The 19073-nt window shown below is 43.6% G+C and overlaps 1 long non-coding RNA gene across 1 annotated transcript in view; it reads left to right on the forward strand.

The window, feature by feature from the left end:
* LOC129137697 (uncharacterized) overlaps positions 1–19073 on the forward strand; it is a 37970-nt gene that overhangs the window by 4233 nt on the left and 14664 nt on the right. The window lies entirely within an intron of this gene.

Raw genomic sequence — 19073 nt, forward strand, 5'->3', positions numbered from 1 at the left:
ACATATTGTACTTATGAAGCATCTATGTTGTCTGGGGTATAGACCCTGGGGTTTGTCATTACACGCCATGAAAATTTAGGAGATGGACACACAGGAGGAGTCAGGAGCAGAGGTTTAGTAGGCAGAAGAGAAGGGAAAGAGAAACAGCTTTCTCTGTAGAGAGAGGGGGGTCTCCAAGCAGAAAGGACCAGCTGGTGGTCAATGCGCCAGATTTTATAGTCAGGTTTGAGAAGGCGGTGTCTGATTTACATAGGGCACACAGATTGGTTCTATCAGGTATAATGTTTATGTAGTGCAAGCGGAAGGCTGGTTGTCCTACTCTAATCTTATTATGCAAATGGACTTTTTAGTTGATTGGTGCCATCTTGTCTGTTCCTTACTGTACACATGGCTGGCAGAGAAGGGAAGATGGAGCCGCCATCTTGAACATGTCTAGTCCCTAGTTCCTGTTGGCATTCACCTGTGCAAGCTTCCAGCTTGCTTGTGTATGTCTGCAGCTGGACTTTACAGGCTGCTCTTTGTTAGAAAATGACTTGGGGCTGCTCTTCATTAAAAAGAAAAGCCTTACCGAGGACTCCCATACAATTCTGCCTAAGTAATTTCTTCGTAACTCCTGTGTCATGTGAATATGTAATATAAGTCAGAATAAAATAAAACAAACAAACGTGCCATTTCATGTACTCAATGCTGTGGGGAAATTCATTTCAGTTACTGAGAATCAATGTATAGATGTTCATTTAAATGCTAATAACTCATTAGATTTATAAAATTACATATCAGATATCCTAAAAATTGATTAAGTCTGTTACTTGTGACTTCTTTTTCATAAAATCCAATTGGCACTATTCAGTCTTTATGTTACTTACTGGTTCTATTAAACTCAGCTGATTCCTGATTCAACGTGTGGAAGCAACCTCCACCTCCCGGACTCAAGTGATTCTCTTCTTGTGCCTCAGCCTCCCGAGTAGCTGGAATTACAGGCACACACCACCATGCTTGGCTTCTTTTTGCATTTTTTTGTAGGGATGGCTTTTTGCCATATTGGCCAGCCTGGTCTCGAACTCCAGGCTCAAGTGATCCACCTGCCTCAGTCTCTCAAAGTACTGGGATTACAGGCGTGAGCCATTGTGCCCAGCCAGGAATTTACTGTTGAAGAGAAGTCAGAAGCCAGCTTCATTTTATTCTTTTGTAGGTAACATGTTGAAACTACATGATCATTTAGGGGATTTTTAAATATCTCCCTTTTAATTTTTATGATTCAGAAAAATGTTTTAGGATAAAACTAAAGCCCCATGTAATTGATCTTTGCCTGAAATTATAAAAGCCCATTCAGTTTTCATAACGAACTGTTTCTTCACAGCAGGAAAGATTGTTCTATGGAATCTTGGATTATGACTTATTTTCCATATGCACTTTCTTGTCTGATTTTCTGGAGAGGTAAACTGATAAAGTGTGCTAACAATTCCAAGTAGGGGATACAATTTGAGATATTAATTGAGGTTTCTCATTCCTATATGTTCTGATGCTGTCCTGCGGCTCTCCACACAGTGAGTTAACATTTAATCCCTCAGGGGAGTGTGAATACAGCCTAAAACAGCTCATTGATTCTGAATAGTTTTTAAACACATAGCAGAGAGAATAGCTATGAAAGCTATGCTGTTTTTTTTCTTGTATTGTAATAGGTGAGCTTACAGGGAGAACAGATTTATGTTGTATTATTTGTTGTAATTCTAAGAGCTTGGCTTTGAATATATAAGGCATAATCTGAAAGACTGAGAGGTTAGAGCGTATTTGCTAAACCATGGATGGATAAGAACGCATAGCAATATGATAAGCAGATTTCCTTACAAAAAAGAGATAAGGACTCTTTCTGGGATTGGGGAGAGAGACTAGGGAAGTGGAGTAGAGGAGCAGAAGACACTATGGATATGGCTGCAGAATTCTTGACCCTTTCAGGTAGGTCCAGGGAATGAGATGAGATGACAGCTACTACAGAAATTCTGAGTGTCCAAGAGAAGGGAACACTTGAGCCTTGCTTCTCTGGTAAGCTGTAGGAAACAGTGCCCAAGTGGAGAAGCCTTTATCCAACCTGGCCCTTGTGTTAGTGTAGCAGTGACAGAGGGCAGGATTTGACAACAGGGACCAGGAGGCAGCCTTTCAATGCTCCCCTGCCCTAGCATTGTCCAGGTACAGGAGCTGACAGTTTCTACATGTGTGGTATGATTAGGAGGAGGAAAACCAAAATGCTTAGAGGGCTAGCTAGGGGTCAGGCTGTAAAGAACGTAGTACAGGTATTACCTAGAGGCCTTAATGGGTGACAGTGCATGGTTACAAGGACGATACAAGATGGTTTATATCGCAGCGACGACAAAGACAGGTGTAGACTGGGTGTCCTTCTCCTGATGAAACCATCTTTGCAAAAATTATATCAGTGAGAAAGTTGTAACAGTGAGGTGAGTTAACCCACCCCTCATCTTGCCTTGCCCTTGGGCTTTTGGGCCCAGCTAACTTTGGAAGACATTTAGGCTATGGTTTAAATTATAATAGGACTTCCCCAAAACTCAACAGCCTTTGTAAAGCTAATGAAAGAACATCAGGCTGGAGGAAGACAGGAGCCTGATTCTGCTAAGTTGCGGACATAGATTGCCAGCCATTCCTGCAGATAACACTGCTATAGTAGATTGGCCTTTTGAGATATGACTCCACCTGGACCTGCCAACCCTACTCCTCCAGTGGCCCACACCCTGAAGTGATTGAACACACAAAAGGACAGTTCCAACCCCCTAAGATTTCATCTCTGCCCCAACCAATCATCAGTAAGCCTAGTCATCTCCACCTGTTCCCCCAAACTGCCTTTGAAAACCCCTGACCTACCAGCTTTGGATGAGAATGATTTGAGTACTAATTCCATCTCCCATGTAGTGTGGCTGGTCTTGTGTCTATTAAACTCTTTCTTTACTGCAATGCTGAGGTCTTTATTTGTGCAGTAGGCAGGAAGAACCCCTCTGGCGGTTACACTGATTGGTGGAAGATATATAAGCCCTCCAGGTACTCACAACCTTCCAGAGGAGAGAGTAAAAGGAAAGAATCCTAAATAGAGTATGGAGACTGATATGGTTTGGCTGTGTCCCCACCTCAACCTCATCTTGAATTGTAGCTTCCATAATTCCCATGTGTTGTGGGAGGGACCCAGTGGGAGATAATTGAATCATGGGGGCAATTTCCCCCATACTGAGTAAGCCTCACGAGATCTGATGGTTTTATAAGGGGAAACCCCTTTCACTTGGTTCTCATTCTCTCTTCCCTGCCACCATGTAAGACGTGCCTTTTGCCTTCCACCATGATTGTGAGGCCTCCCCAACCACGTGGAACTGTGAGTCCATTAAAGGGTTTTTTCTTTATAAATTACCCAGTCACAGGTATGTCTTTATCAGCAGTGTGAAAATGGACTAATACAGAGACATTGGAAGTGATTGAATTGACCTGAATTGGCAAGACTGTGGATAAAAGGGTGGATCAGTCTGGGTTGGGTTAGAGCCACTCCAAGTGTTATACCAATAAGAGGCTTAATATAGAAATTAGAGCTTACATAACTATGTCAAGAACTGGGAAGTGAAGGTCAGGAAGGCTATAGCTGAACATCAGCTTTGCCACAGTGAAGTGAGTGGAACAGTCCAAGTTCACGGAAAAGTGTGAGAAACCAAAGCATCCATATGTCAGAACCTCAAAGCATGAGACCCTGGACAGATCTTCAAAAGCATAAGCCTGCCAGGACCACAGAGGGGAAGTTCTTGGAGGTGGTCTGCAAAGGCACCAAGACTGGCCACCATATCCTCTAGGATAAATTACCAGTATATCCCTTAAATTTGAATTTTAGGTAAGTAATGAGTAAATATTTAGTGTAAGTATGTCCAAATATTGCATATAAAAATGCACGGCAAAATGGGACATCCTTATACCAATCTGAAATTCAAGTTTAACCAGGTATCCTGTATTTTTATTTGTGAAGTCTTGCAGTCCTACCCGTGAATAACAGCATCCTTTTTATCTCCCCCTTTAACATCTCATGTGAATTCTACTCTATGGCAAGCTCTAGCATAAGAAGGGAGCCTTGCAGTAAGGGAGACCCTGAATGTACCTCCCTGCCTTAGAAGGGAGGGATGGTGGTGTTGGATTGGTAACAGACAATTTAGAATAGGAGATTATATTATTTTGCTAGGGCTGCCATGACAAAATATCACAGATGGGTGGCTTAGACAACAGAAATTTATATTCTCATGTTCTAGAGCCTAGAAGTTCATGATTGAGGTATCATGGGGCTTAGTTTCTTCTGAGGCCTGTCTTCTTGGCTTGCAGATGACTACTTTCTTGCTGTGTCCTCACATGGCCTTTCTTATGTGCCATGCATTACTGGTGTCTCTCTACGTGTTCAAATTTCTTCCTCTTGAAGGACAACAGTCAGATTTGATTAAGACCCACCCAAAAGCCTTCATTTTAACTTAATCACCTCTTTAAAGGCTCTGTCTTGAAGCAGGAGATGTGAGAGGAAAAACAAATTTTCCCTCTTTCCTTTGGTATGAGCAGCTTCCCCCTCGAATCCCTCCCCATTCTGTGTGATTGGACCCTGCTGTGCAAGTTTTTATGAGTTTATGGTTTCCTGTTTTCTGTAACTACAGTCTGTAAGTCTCTGTAGCACCATGGAGGTCATGAGACATGTTTGAGCGTGCTTAGATTGCAGCCATCTGGGTACCATAGGGAAGGACACAAGATAAGGCTGTGCAGGCATCTTGAGCAAACCTAGATAATGGCCACCTGGCCTGCATAGCAAGAGTCACATGTAAGCCTGAGTTAGGAACCTGTCACAGTTTGATTAACTGCCTTGTTCTGCTTCTGTAAGCTCACTTTCCCTGCCCCACAAGTTTTGTGCCACTGGCAAGCCATCCCACTTCGGTTGCATGGATGAAAGTCAAGCCCTGTCTTCATTCATGGCTCAGCCTTTGGATATTAATCTGCTGAGCTGGTGGCCACCTAAATAAAATCCTCCTGTTCCACCCATATGGACTCTCTGGTCTCCTGATTCCCACAACAGTCTCTATAATATAATCATAATTCATGTACTAGGAGTTAGTGTTACCAAAGTGAACTTGGATCTGCCTGCCTGAAGTAGCAAAGTCAAACTCTGCCATCAAGATTTGCAATGTGAGAAGAGTGAGGCATTTATTGCAGGGTGCCAAGCAAGCAGAACCAGGCGGCTTATGCTTAAGACCCAAACTCATAGATGGCTTACATGTAAGAGTTTTTAAAGTCAGGGAGGCAGAGGTTACGGACAAAGTCGTAAATCAATGCATGGGGACTATACATTGGCTTAGTCCAAATAGGTGAGATATTTTGAAGTGGGGGCTTACAGGTCACAGGTGGATTCAGAGGTTCTTTGATTTGCAGTTGGTTAAGGAAATAAGACTTTGTCTAAAAACTTGGGGTCAGCCGTAAGGAATGTTAAGGCTTTGCCTGTGAGCATGACTTTCTTTAGGGCCCTCAGGAAGAAATTTAGAACAAAGAACAGTGGTCAGAATTCAGTCTTTAGTTCCTTCTTATCTGAGGTCTATGTGCCATGGATGGACAGTATTTTTCATCTGGTGAGCATCTGGGTTTTGAAAAACAACTCAGGAACAAACGTGAAGATGTTATCTTTAGTTTCTCTAGAGAATCAAATATCTTGTGGCTCTAACTTCTTTGGCTGTTGTTTCACACTACTGTTACCTTCTTGCTTTTTTTTTTTTTTTTGAGACAGAGTCTCCCTCTGTTGCCTAGGCTGGAGTGTAATGGCACGATCTTGGTTCACTGCAAGCTCCACCTCCCGAGTTCACGTCATTCTCCTGCCTCAGCCTCCTGAGTAGCTGGGACTACAGGCACGTGCCACCACGCCCAGCTAATTTTTTTGTATTTTTACTAGAGATGGGGTTTCACCATGTTAGCCAGGATGGTCTTGATCTCCTGACCTTGTGATCCGCCCGCCTTGGCATCCCAAAGTGCTGGGATTACAGGTGTGAGCTACGGCATCCAGCCACTTTCTTGCTTTTTAAGGCTAGCTAGGTGCCTGGAATTTCCCTTGAAGGAGCTCACAATTTTCCTCTATTTCTATGTTTTGGGGGGACCCTAAGAGAAGTCCCTAAGAAGAGGTCCCTGCTCTGTCTTGCTAGGGATTTAACGTATGAATTTTGTGGGAACAGAATTCATACCTTAAGAGAGATCATCTTGAAACAACTTTAGTTTAGATGTAGGGTAATAACAACATACTATGCAAATAAACAAAGGCCTCCCAAATGAGAACAAGCAAAGGCTATGTCAAAAGAGTCAGCTGCCATCACTTACGTTTTGGTATAGATTCAAAGGCAAGCAGAGGAGCGGGAAAGATTTGTAGCAGAAAGAAGGGAAGGCTTCATGTGTGCCCTGATTGGAGGCCTTTGGCCCGTGGAAGCTGGAGTTGGTTCAGTGGAAGCAGAACATCCATGTGATTGGCTAGGGGAACTTGTTTGGCTTTCATCAGTTGGCCCTAAGTTTGGGGACAAAAATTAGAGAAGATACCAAATTTTTTTTGAATATAATATTTTTTACTTGAACCCCCACAACTCCACCTCTTCCAGAAGCTATCAATTATTAATCAAATCCTGACCATTTGAGTCAATAAATACAGGGGTTCTTGTTTGACCTCCTAGACTGGCTGCTACAGATTGTGAGGAGAGTTCTATTTTTTATATATGGCTTAGCCATTGTTCATTTATTTCGTCTCTCTGTCTTTTTTTTTTTTTTTTAATCTGAGTTTTGTGACCATGGAAAATGTACCTTCATACAGCATTAATATGACTATCTACTGACTTCTAATATGTACTTCCCATAATTTGATCAATGTTCAGTCTCAGTGGTTTATGGAAGTTTCTGTTTCTGATTGTAGAAAGGTGATGAGAATGGAGAATGTGGGGTATGGTTAAGCTGGAGGAGAGGAGGGGTAAAATATTATTTTGACTCCTTCTCATTCTTAGGACCCATGATTAACAATCAGGGGTTAGCAAACTATAGCCCATGGGCTAAATTCAAGCCACCAGCCAATACTGAAAATACAGTTTTATTGGAACACAGACATGGCTATTCATTTATACGTTATCTATGACTTATTTCACACTGAAAGTGCAGAGTTGAATAGTTGTAATTATGCAGAGAATATATGGCCCACAAGGCCTAAAAAATTAATTATCTGACTCTACAGAAAAAGTTTGCTGACTTCTAGTTTGGATTAGAAACTACCAAATCTCACAGTTAAGAAGGACTCAAGATGGGAAGGATATAAAGCAGCCTCAGTTTCATTAAATAAAACTCAGAAGTGCTTTGCTGTAACAAATCCATACACTCTTCTTCTAGTAACTACTCACCACTTTTTGTTGTGGAAACTATATCCACCTTCTTGACAGCCTCCTTCCCCGCCCTAGTCCAGGTACTTCTGGTAGGGTTCAACCCCCAGTACTGTGGCTGAAGCATGTGACTTGGCCTAAACTTGGATCATTCTTTCTCCTCGTCACAGTCATCAATGTGGTAATGGCCATATGATCCTATCAGGACATTAGAGGCAGACCCAAGCTTTGGTTTGAATGTTGGAATAAACGAGTATTTTCTATTTTCCACTGGACTTGAACCTAGGAGGATGTAGGACAGAGCCAATGTGACCCCCTTGACTCCATGAGGGGAAGGGTTATCTGAAAATGGAGCCAAGACAAGGGAAGTAGAGGCAAGGGACGGAGAAGAGGAAGCAGTTCCTGATGACTTTTTTTTTTTTTTTTTGAGACAGAGTTTCACTCTGTCACCCAGGCTGGAGAGCAGAGGTGCAATCTCAGCTCACTGCAACCTCTGCTTCCTGGGTTCAAATGATTCTCCTGCCCGAGCCTCCAGAGTAGCTGGAACTACAGGTGCATGCCACCATTCCCGGCTAATTTTTTGTATTTTTAGTAGAGACGGTGTTAGCCAGAGTGATCTCAATCTCCTGACCTCGTGATACGTTCGCCTCGGCCTCCCAAAGTGCTGGGATTACAGGCGTGGGCCACCGCGCCCGGCCCCTGATGACATTTTTGAGCTCTACATGCAGCCTGCAAGACTAGACTTTTCATTTGCATAAACCAAGACATTCTGTCTCCAGTTAGCCAGTTTGAGGTGTTTCTGTCCCTGTTAAACAAAAATTACAACTGATGCAGGTGACACGTAAAGAAAAATTTCTTCAAGAACGAGGAGAGATGATGTTTATTTATAAAGGAGAAGGAGGCCATCAAGGAGGTAGTTGAGAGCGAGAACATAAAAGAAGATATTTCCTGAAATAACTTCTATCGGAGATGTAAAGGGTAAACCTTCAATTGCTTTGCTTAGCACATAATGACCCCAGATCACAGACTTAGCTCTTGATTTTCACCCTGCTTTTGAATTAAGGCAGTAAGCCAGAAATTAATATGGGCAGATTTCCCTGTGTTTATTCACTGTTCAACGTTTAATTCCCAGAAGGATGAAAGAAATACTTACTTAATTAAATGTGCTAAACAATAACAACCCTCGCTTGCTTTTCACCTGTACTTGTCTTACAGAAATATGCTATGAAGAGTTGACGAAGCTATTTTTAAAACAAATTCCACACACTACTTAATTATAATAATCTATAGAGTGTAACTGTACATTTCCCACCCTAGGATACGGGTGGGCAGAACAAGAAACAGTGCAGAAAACACACCTTCTTCTCCTTTTTGTGATTGCAGGAATTCTTGGGGGTTGATGTGAACTTTCCTTCTTAGATGTAATCCCCTTGATTTGGGAGGAAATCACACATCTTATAGGTCAAGAGAGTCAACTCTTCTGGTGGTACTGGGATTATAAATTTGTGAAATATATGAAATATTCATTTGCAAGTACATGAGTAAATGAATTAATAGATGCACTATCAAAAGCATGAAAAAGTATGTTCACCTCTAAGCTGGCCAGGTGAGCCCAAGTATTTCCAGGACGCAATAGACTATTGTCCACTGAGAGTAGTTTTCCAGAGGTAACAGATGAATGCCCTTTGGGTATGCTGCCCTATATTCTGGTGGTTCTCAAGTGCAGCCACACACTAAAATCATCTGGGGATATTTTTAAAGTACCAATAGTCAAGGCCCCATTCTAGAGCAACTGAAGCAGTGTCTGGCGATAGGGGCCAAGCCTTGGTACATGTTAGGAGACCTTCAGGGGATTCCAATGTATTGCCAGCGTAGACAGCTACCCTTCTACCAGGAAGCCCTTCCTTCTCCAGGGCCGAGGTAATGCGAGATCTGACTTATCCTCTTTTAATTCTACTTCTTTCTATGCCTACATCTGTTTCTCTTTCTACTGGCTCCCTTTCTCTTTGACATGATGTATCTTTGTCTGTTCTCAGCCCCTACATCTCTCTCTCTCCCTTTGTTCCTTCAGACATTTTTATTTACATGAGTCTGGAGAGGTGACAGAGACGTCACCTCTAGACACCTCTAGACCTCTAGGGACGTCACCTTAGACACCTCTAAGAAAAGACTGAGCCATCACTCCCTCTTGTTCCTTTGGGATCCCTTCAGATACAGAGGCTGTGATTTACAGTACAATGACTTACAGCAGTTCTTTAGTGAGAACCTGATCCCGGCACTAAATAGCCCAGGGGTAAGATATTTTTGTTTGTTTGCTTTTTGTTTTGCTCAAGGGTTGAGTCAGTGGTTCTCAAAAGTGTGGTCCCAGGCAGGCAGCATCAGCAACCTGGGAACTTATTAGAAACCCAAATTCTTGGTCCCCAACTCAGCTCTGCTAAAGGGAAAATTGGGAGTGGGTGTCATCCAATGTGTTTTCAGAAGACCTTGAAGAAATTCTGATGCATGCCAAAGTTTGAGGACCAGGCTCCATGGGAGAAATGCTCTCTGACTTATTCTTCATGGGCCTCTACTTTGGATGAAGGATGTCCTCCAAGCCTCTGAGCTCATAATGGGCCTGAGATATATATTTATCCAAGGAAATAATGCTATCTGATGAAAGAAATGACGTCAAGTCTCAGTGACTTGTGTGGAAATGAAGAATGCCCAAATGGGAAACAGAGACTATATATTCAGAGCTTGCTATAACAAAGAGTCACCTACAATCATTTGTGTTTGGCAGTGCCTCAAAGGCAGGCAGAGTGGGAAATATTTACAGGGGGGCAAAAAGGGAAAGCTTCAGGTGTCCCCTGATGGGAGGCTGCTGAATCAGCAGGTATGGGGAAGCTGAAGACGGGCTAATTAGAAGTCCGGCGTCCTATGTGATTGGTTTGAAAGTATATTTGGCTTTCTCTGGCTGGTCCTGAGTTAGAAGTGGGGGCAAAAATTAGGGAAGCTGTAGTTACTGACTGTGATGGTTAATTTTATATGTCAATATCATTGGGTTAAGGATACCCAATTTGCTGGTAAAACATTATTTCTGCGTGTGTCTCTGAGAGTGTTTTTGGGACAGATTGGCATTTGAATCAGAATACTGAGTAAAGAATGTTGCCCTCATCAATGCATCTGGGCATCATTCAATCCATTGAGGGCTTGGATAGAACAGAATGAAGAGAGAGAGCTGATTTTTTCTCTCTTTTCTTGAGCTGGTGGGCCAAGAAGGTGATGGCAGTGGTGGGCCATCTGAAGCTGCTGCTGCCATCAGCTGCTGCTGCAGGGAGGGTGTGGGGAGGAGGTGGGCATTCCCCCCACTCCCCAGACTGCTGCTCTGGGGGCTGCCATGATGGGGCTGGGCTGGGTCACCTGCTAGCGGGGGAACAGTATGGTTGGGCAGAGAAGGGCCCTGAGGTGGCTGGGCCCAGGACAGTGCCATGCTTGCACACGGGGTGCAGGGGCCAGGCCCGGGGTGCAGAGCTGGGGCCATGCTTTGGGGTTCCAGGGTGAGAAGTGCCCACTTCAGGGACCTGACCTGTGGTGCAGCCACTATACTCACCCTACTTTAGAGCACCGGGTTCCTGCACCTTGGGAGGAGGTTGTGTCCCCAGGGTTTGCCCCGCATTGGGGTGACCACCAGACCTGACACTCCAGACAGCTGGGCCTGAGGCCTGTGGCCCGTGATCTGCTCCCAGAGGTGCCACATTGGGCAGGGCCACGAACCAGGCAAGGGGGAGCCCTGGGCTTCCCCTGAGCACTTGGGCCATTTGGGGAGCTTGTGGCAACATTGCTCCATCCCTGGACACCAGCCTGGGCCCAGCAAGGACCTGGAGCCCCTATCCCAAGCTGCGAGGGGACAGATTCCAGGGCTGCACATTCCATGGAGCCAGCAGGAGCTGGGAGCAGGCAGAGCCCTGATCCACTGGGATGCAGCTGTAGCCACCAAAGTTGGGGCTGTGGACTGGGCCTCTTTGCACTCTTGGGGGCCTGGGAAGGACTTTGGGTGCCCACAAGCACAGGAGGAAGACTGAGGGGGTGCTGAAGACAGCCTGGCACTGGCCTGCAGGTGCCCCTTGGTGTGAGCAGCCTGGATGCCATGGACGGCAGCAGGAGGCAGACAGGCTTTTGGGTGGAAAGGAGCAGGTTCCTGGTGAGGCCCCACCTTCAGGCCAAGGAGGGCCTGAAGGCTGAGGGCTGGGCTGCCAGTCCTGTGGACTGGAGTGGGAACTTGTAGTGCCTTTTCTGGGCCTGCCCATCAGCACATGGACTAATTGGCACATACTTCCTTCCCTCTGAGGCCCATAAAAGCCTGGGGCTCAGCCAGAGCAGAACAGACAAGGGGACAACCAGCTGCAGAGAGGAGATACCCTCTTTGCCAAGAGCAGAACACTCATCAGGATGACCAGCTACAGAGAGGAGTTACCCTTTCTGCTGGGAGCTGAGCACTTGTTGGAGTGACCTGCCTGAAGATAGGCGCGACCCTCTCTACTAGGAGCTGAACACTCCAACAGGACACCCTGGCTGTAGAAAGGAGCTGAGAGACTGAGCTGTTTTATCGCTCAACGAAGCTCTGCTTCATCTTGCTTACCCTTCACTTGTCTGCATAACCCATTCTTCCTGGTCATAGGACAAGAACTCAGGACCCACCAAATGGTGAGGCTAAAAGAACTGTAACACAAACAGGGCTGAAACTTGACCCTTGCTCTCTATGTTGTGGACAAGGAGAAGGAGAGAAGAGCTGAGGACCCTTGGGGACTGCCGTGACTCCCTCTTTGGGGCCCTGCAGTGCCTGGCATCTCCAAGCTTCTGGGTACCACCACATTCCTTGGTGCCAGCCAGGGGAAGCTGCTTGTAGTGTGCCTGGTCCAGCCACAGCCTTGCAGAGAGCCGGTGCCCATGCTGGCATCTGGAGTTGCCCACCCTGTAGCAGCAGCTGGCATGTCTGAGGGTGCAGACCCCACGCTCACTCACACACTCCTCACTACTCCATGCCTGACTTGTGGTCTCCTTGGAGGTATGGGATCCAGGCCTGTAGCATGAAACAAGTGCAGCCTTCCAGGCCAAGTGGACAGAATGAGTCCAGTGGACCCAAGCAAAAGTTCGGCAAAGGTGCCATTGGACTCAGGTTTCCAGCCAGAAAAGCAACACCCCAGAGGTCCTGTAACACTGGGACAGCCATCTTTTCTTGCCCTTGGACATGAAAGCTCCTGGTTCTCAGGCCTTTGGACTCTAGAGCTTATACCAGTAGCCCTGCCAGTTCTCAGGTCTTCAACATTGGACTGAAAGTTACACCATTCCTTCCTCTGACCTCTGGGCCAGCACAGCATGAAGTCACAGGAATGGGAAGCAAAATTTTTATTAATGGGTCACTAGTGGTAATGGTGAGTGGTGCCACTCCAATTTCTACCCCTTAATTCCTAGACCCATGAATTCTGGCTATTGGAGAAATAGTACTGTATACTGGATGCTGATTCAGAGTATATACAGCCTTCTGGAGAACCCTGAGCCAGCCCTGCAAGGTATCGCCACCTAGCTGATGCTGTAACTGAGTCTTCAAAAATCCATTTCACTATTTCATGAATCAGGAAATGCCTCCTCACCAGACACTGAATCTCCTGGCACCTCAATCTTGGACTTCCCAGTCTCTAGAACGGTGAGAAATAACTTTTTGTTCTTTATGATGTAACTCTCGGTCTAAGGCCAAAGGACCAGGGGAGCCTCTAGTGTAAGTTTAAAAGTCAGAAAGCCTGAAAACCAGGAGCTTTGAAGTCCGCAGGCAGGAGGAGATGGATGTCCCAGCTCAAGAAAAGAACGTGAACTTGCCTCTGCTTTTCTGTTTTTGTCAGGCCCTCAGTGGATTAGACAATGCCAGCCCACATTGATGAATACAGATCTCCTTTCTGAGTCTACTGATTCAAATGCTCATCTCTCCTGGAAACACCCTCACAGACACACCCAGAAAAAAATGTTTTACCAGCTACCTGGGTGTCTCTTAACCCAGTCAAATTGACTTACACAATTAGATATAACATTGACCAAGTCCTGACTATTTGAGGCCTATTGCTGCAGGGGTTGTGATTTGGTTTCCTGGGCTTGCGGCTGCAGAGACTATGGGTTGAAGTTCTGTTTTTAAGTATGGTCTGGCCATTGTCTGCTTGCATATTCAGCTTCTCACTTGGAACTTTCAGGCCTTGATCTCAGACTGGATGAGCTATCTTGAATTAGCGTCCCCAGATTTTCCACTTTGTTTTGAATGCCTTATTTAAATGTCAGCAGGATTGAAGAACCTTGACTGCAGTTGCCCACACATTCCTCACCATGAGCTCTTGGGCTGGCTCCATTGTGTGTCACTTAAGTCATAATCTCAGGGAGATAGGGGGCCTGGGAGAATAGTGGCACCAACAAGCAAAGGGATCATCCCTGTGTGATCTATGTGGTTTGGCTGGAAGATGCCAGTGGGGGGTCCCCTACCACTTTCTTTCTTGATTAGGTGTCATGGATATTAGGTAATTCCTAATCATGGTTGTGGTTTTCAGAGCCCCAGTGGGAGGAGTTGATCAGTGGAAAGATAAGTGAAAAACAGGGGCACTTACTACATGGGGAATACAATTCTTTCTTGATCTGGGATGGAGAAAACCAAATGAAAATATTATAGAGTTAGTGGTTTAAGAAAATTCCATTAAATAGTGCCTGCAATTAAAATCACTGGACTGGAAAGACTAGGGATATCTTAGTTGTTCTTTGGTTATAGAGGATGGTGGTACCAGAAAAACTAAATAGAAGAGGACAGTCATTTCCCTCAGAGGGAAGATCCACCCCCTTCCTCCAGAGAAAGCCTGAATCTAAGAAATCAAATAAGGTGTTCTAAGCTTATAGGAAGTGTGATGATTAGTTTTGTACGTCAGCTTAACCGGGCCATGAAATACCCAGATAGCCAATTAAACACTATTTCAGGGTGTGGCTTGAGGGTATTTGCAGAAGAGATTAGCATTCAGATTGGTGGACTGATTCCTTAAAGATGACCCTTCCCAGTGTGGGGGAGAACCATCCAATAAACTGAGGGCCTGAACAGAACCAGAAGGAGGAGGAGGAAAGTTGAATTAACTCTGCCTGACGGCTTCAGCTGGAACATTGATCTTTTCCTGTCCTCAGCACTCTTTGTGTTCAGGTCTTCAGATTCCAGGCGGGAATTGACATCATGGCCTTTGGATAACACCATCAGCTTTTCCAGATCTTCAGCTTGCAGAGGGTGGATCATGGGACTTCTACAGGAAGATAAGATTATATGTGGAATTCTGTCTCCTCGATTCCCCTCTGTGACCTGTGATGACAATGCAAGTAGAGGGAAATCTGCAGAGATTTGAGAAAGAAGTCCAGGAATATCAGTAGAAGGAACCGCAGGGCAATGTTTACTGAGTTTCAGCATTGGCAGAGCTGTGAGTGGAAAGATTGAACCCCACGCTCTGAGAGAACATGCTTCAAAGATAGATGGTGTCGACTTTTTGGGCAAAAGCTGGTGGCAGACGAGATATACCAAGGGCAGCATTGGGTTGTGTGTGGGTGGAATGGGCAGATAGGGCTTGGATTTCCCCCGGGTGGAATTACCCTCCTCAGGGAAGTAGGTGGGACCAATGGGCTTTGTTGAAACAATCAATACTTTTGTAGACAACTCTTAAGACAACATTGAGATGATTTTTTTTTTCTGGGAAAATAAGCAGAAAAAGAATAAGAATATTTCCATGCCCTGTATTTCAAAAAAATGAGCAGCCATATCATTTCTGTAGTTTCTCTGTGGGCAGAATTTACTGAATTCTTACTATGTGCTTGGCATGGTTCTCAGCACTATTAAAACTATTTCCTCTTCAATGACTTTATAAGAGGGATATTATTAGTATACCCAATTTACAGATGAAGAAAAGCCCAGAGGTTAAGTTACTGCTCCATATAATTCGACTGGTGAATGATGCTGCAGGCAGGCTGATTCCCAAGTCTAATTTTTAAACACTTCATTATAATGTCTGCGTTTGGGAAGAAATATGAGTGTAAGGCAGATTCGTAGGCCTCAGGAGGAAGGGCCTGCCTGACCACTGTAATGTTAATACAGCACAAGACTAAGAAAGCCTGAAGAAGGCAGTTGGAATTGCAGGAGGTGGGAATTCCACATGGATGATCAGGGGTTGCAGATGTGCTTGGAGAGGTGCCTGTTATATATATGGGAATTCTTGCTCCATAGGATATAGTGTATTTATTACACCATTCCCCTCTGTGACCTATGATGACAAATATATGCATATATATATATATAGAGAGAGAGAGAGAGAGAGAGAGAGGAATATATGTAACTCTCATATTATATATGGGGATTCTTGCTCCATAGGATATAGTGTATTTATTACACTGTTCCCCTCTGTGACCTATGATGACAAATATATATATATATATATATAGAGAGAGAGAGAGAGAGAGAGAGAGGAATATATGTAACTCTCATATTATATATAGGAATTCTTGCTCCATAGGATATAGTGTATTTATTACACTATTCCCCTCTGTGACCTATGATGACATATATATATATATGTATATGGGAATATATGTAACTCATATGTTATATATGAGAATTCTTGCTCCATAGGATATAGTGTATTTATGTCCTTAGACCTCACCAAAGAGGAATTAAAAGGCAAATGTATTTTTAACTGCTTTATTAAGGTATCATTAATATAGAACAAACAGCCCACGTTTAATGTGTACAGTTTGATAATTTTTGACATATTTGTACACCCATGAAACTATCAACACGGTCAAGATGATGAACATCACTGTCAAAAGTTCATCACCAATGAAGTTTCCATTTGTGAATCTCTCCCTTTCTCCTCTTCTTGCCCATCTCCCAACCCCCTGGGAAACACTAACCTATTATCTGTCTCTTTAGATTGTTTACATTTTCTATAAATGGGATCATGCACTATGTACTGAGTACTGGCTTCTTTCACTTAGCCTAATTATTTTGAGATGTGTACATGTCACTGCATGTATCAAGAGTCCATTTCTTTCTTTCTTTCTTTCTTTTTTCGCTAAGTACTATGCCATTGTATGGATTTACCATAACATATATTCATATATATATATATATATATACACACACACACACACACATTATACCTTGATCTGTTGAATATTTGGGTTGTTTCTAGTTGTTGCCTATTATATGTTTTTGTAGGGCCATATACTTTCATTTTTCTTGCATTAATACTAAGAAATAGAATGGCCAGATTATATGATCGAGGTATGTTTCACTTTTTTAAAAAATCCGTCAAACGATATTCCAAAGTGGTTATACCATTTGCATTCCCTCCAGCAGTGAATGAGAGTTCTACTTCTCTACATCCTTGCCAACTCTTGTATGGTTAGTTTTTTAAATTTTATTCATTTTAATGGTTTGGAGTAGTATCTAACATTGTGCTTTTAATTTGCATTTCCTGAACGACTAAATTATGTTGAGCATATTTTCATGTTTTTTTGACATCTGTACATCTTCTTTTGCAAAGAGTCTGTTCAAGTATTTGGTCTCCTTTTTTGTCGTTTCTGTTGTGCTCTTTGGTTTATTTCCTTTTTGTTTTGTTTTGTTTTACTTTTTTTGTTGTTGTTGCATTATGATTTAATCTAATTGCACAAAAATTTGAAATTACAACTCCTCCTATTTTCTAAGAGGAAGGTTATGCACATGATTGTGTAATAGTTGAACCCATTGTTTTACTTTTTTGAGACAGGGTCTCACTTTGTTGGGCAGGCTGGAGTGCAGTGCCATGAACATGGCTCACTGCAGCCTTGACCTCCAGGGCTCAAGTGGACCTCCCACCTCAGCCTCCCGAGTAGCTGGGGCTACAGGCATGCATCACCATGCCTGGCTAATTTTTATTTTTATTTTTGTAGATATGGAGTCTCTCTATATTGCCCAGGCTGATCTTGAACTCCTGGGCTCAAGCAATCCTCCCACCTCAGACTCCCAAAGTGCTGGGATTGTTACAGGCATGCACCACTGTACCTGGCCAATTTATTTACTTTTGGGAATTGTTTACGTATTCTGGCTACAAGTCCATTCTCAGATATATGATTTGCAAATATTTTCTTCCCCAGGTTGTGGCTTGTGTTTTCATTTTTAAACTCTTTCTAGGCAATGAGCTGGGACAATCATATGGCTCACCTCATCTGTTTCTTTTCTTGCAGGGATCATTGTCCTTTGTTGCCTGATACTCAATTTCTTCAAGCCTGTTGTTTCATATTTGTGTAATGTGTATATATATATATATGAAACTTTTTAGGTCTTTCTAGAGGCTCCCTCATGTATTTAAAACTTGAAACGTGTTGCTTTCAGGGACTTCTGTTTCCATCCAAGATGGATTAACTCAGACTGGATGTACCCTCCCACTTAAAGTAACATATATATATATATATATATGTTTTAAATATATGAGGGAGTCTCTAGAAAGTTCTTCTGATTGACAGGAGGTATAACCATTGCAAATGTCTAGGTTTTGCAAGGATGTAGGATTGTTTAGAATGGTCACTCTTTGAGACAGGAGGAAATTTATATAGCTTACCACCCCCACGACACCTTATACAACCATTATATGGGAATTAGTCACAATTTCTTCTAAGATTTATTGAGTTATTCTATGCTAAGTGCTCTTTTAAGTGCTCTACACATAGTAACTTATTTCATCCTCACAAAAACCATATGACCGAGGACAGTTCCAATCCCCTTTTACAGATGGGTTGACTGAAGCATGAAAAGTTTAAATATATGGTCTCTAGATAGTAAGTGGCCTTGCTCTGGAGCCAAAGCCCTTAACACTCTCCGGTGCTACCTACTGCCCTTTGTGGGGAGATTTCTCCCAAGTGAGTTTTATGTTCACAAGTCATAGATGACACAGATAACCTGCATGTGTTGATCAGCACCCTGGCAAATACGAAGACAGGAAGATTTTGTCTTTTTCAGTGGGAGCAGCAAGGCCCATGATGTGAAACCTCATAGGATGGCAGCAAGTTTGTACATTTAAAATGGAAGATGCTGCTCTATCTGGGCTAGATTGTCAGATTGTTTTCCGGTGCATATTGTACACACTTGTTTGGTGAGCTTATTTGGAGTTGGAGCTGATTGTAATTTCTGTGGAGAAACAGAAGAGACAATGATGCTTGGCTTAATGTGGCCTGGAGGCAAACCTAAGTTTCACTGTCTTAGGTTTACCTCTTTCATCAGATTCTGAGAGCAAAATCAAAGAGACAATCACAGTAGCAGTGAGGGGTGAGTTGCTCTCTTTATTGATCCTCATGGGGTCAGAGGAGATCTGTACAGCTGGGAAGGGGGTCCATGAAGGTATTGCCAAAACTGTGGGATTTCTCTAGACTTCACTGATTTTCCAACAAAAGCACAGCAGCTCCCAATAGTTGAGCCTAAGCTCGAGTTGAGCCGATAAGTTAACAGGAAAATTTGAGAATGTGGGGCCTCCAAGAGAGGGGAAGCTCACCGCTCCTCTCTAAATAGTCTCTATTCCTCTAGTGCCCCATGGAAAACAGGAGGACCTCTGATCTGGATTGGACAAGTTCCTGGACACAGTCCCAGTCCTAGGGGGT

The sequence above is a fragment of the Pan troglodytes genome, chromosome 19 (genome assembly GCF_028858775.2).
Source record: "Pan troglodytes isolate AG18354 chromosome 19, NHGRI_mPanTro3-v2.0_pri, whole genome shotgun sequence".
Taxonomy (NCBI): domain Eukaryota; kingdom Metazoa; phylum Chordata; class Mammalia; order Primates; family Hominidae; genus Pan; species Pan troglodytes.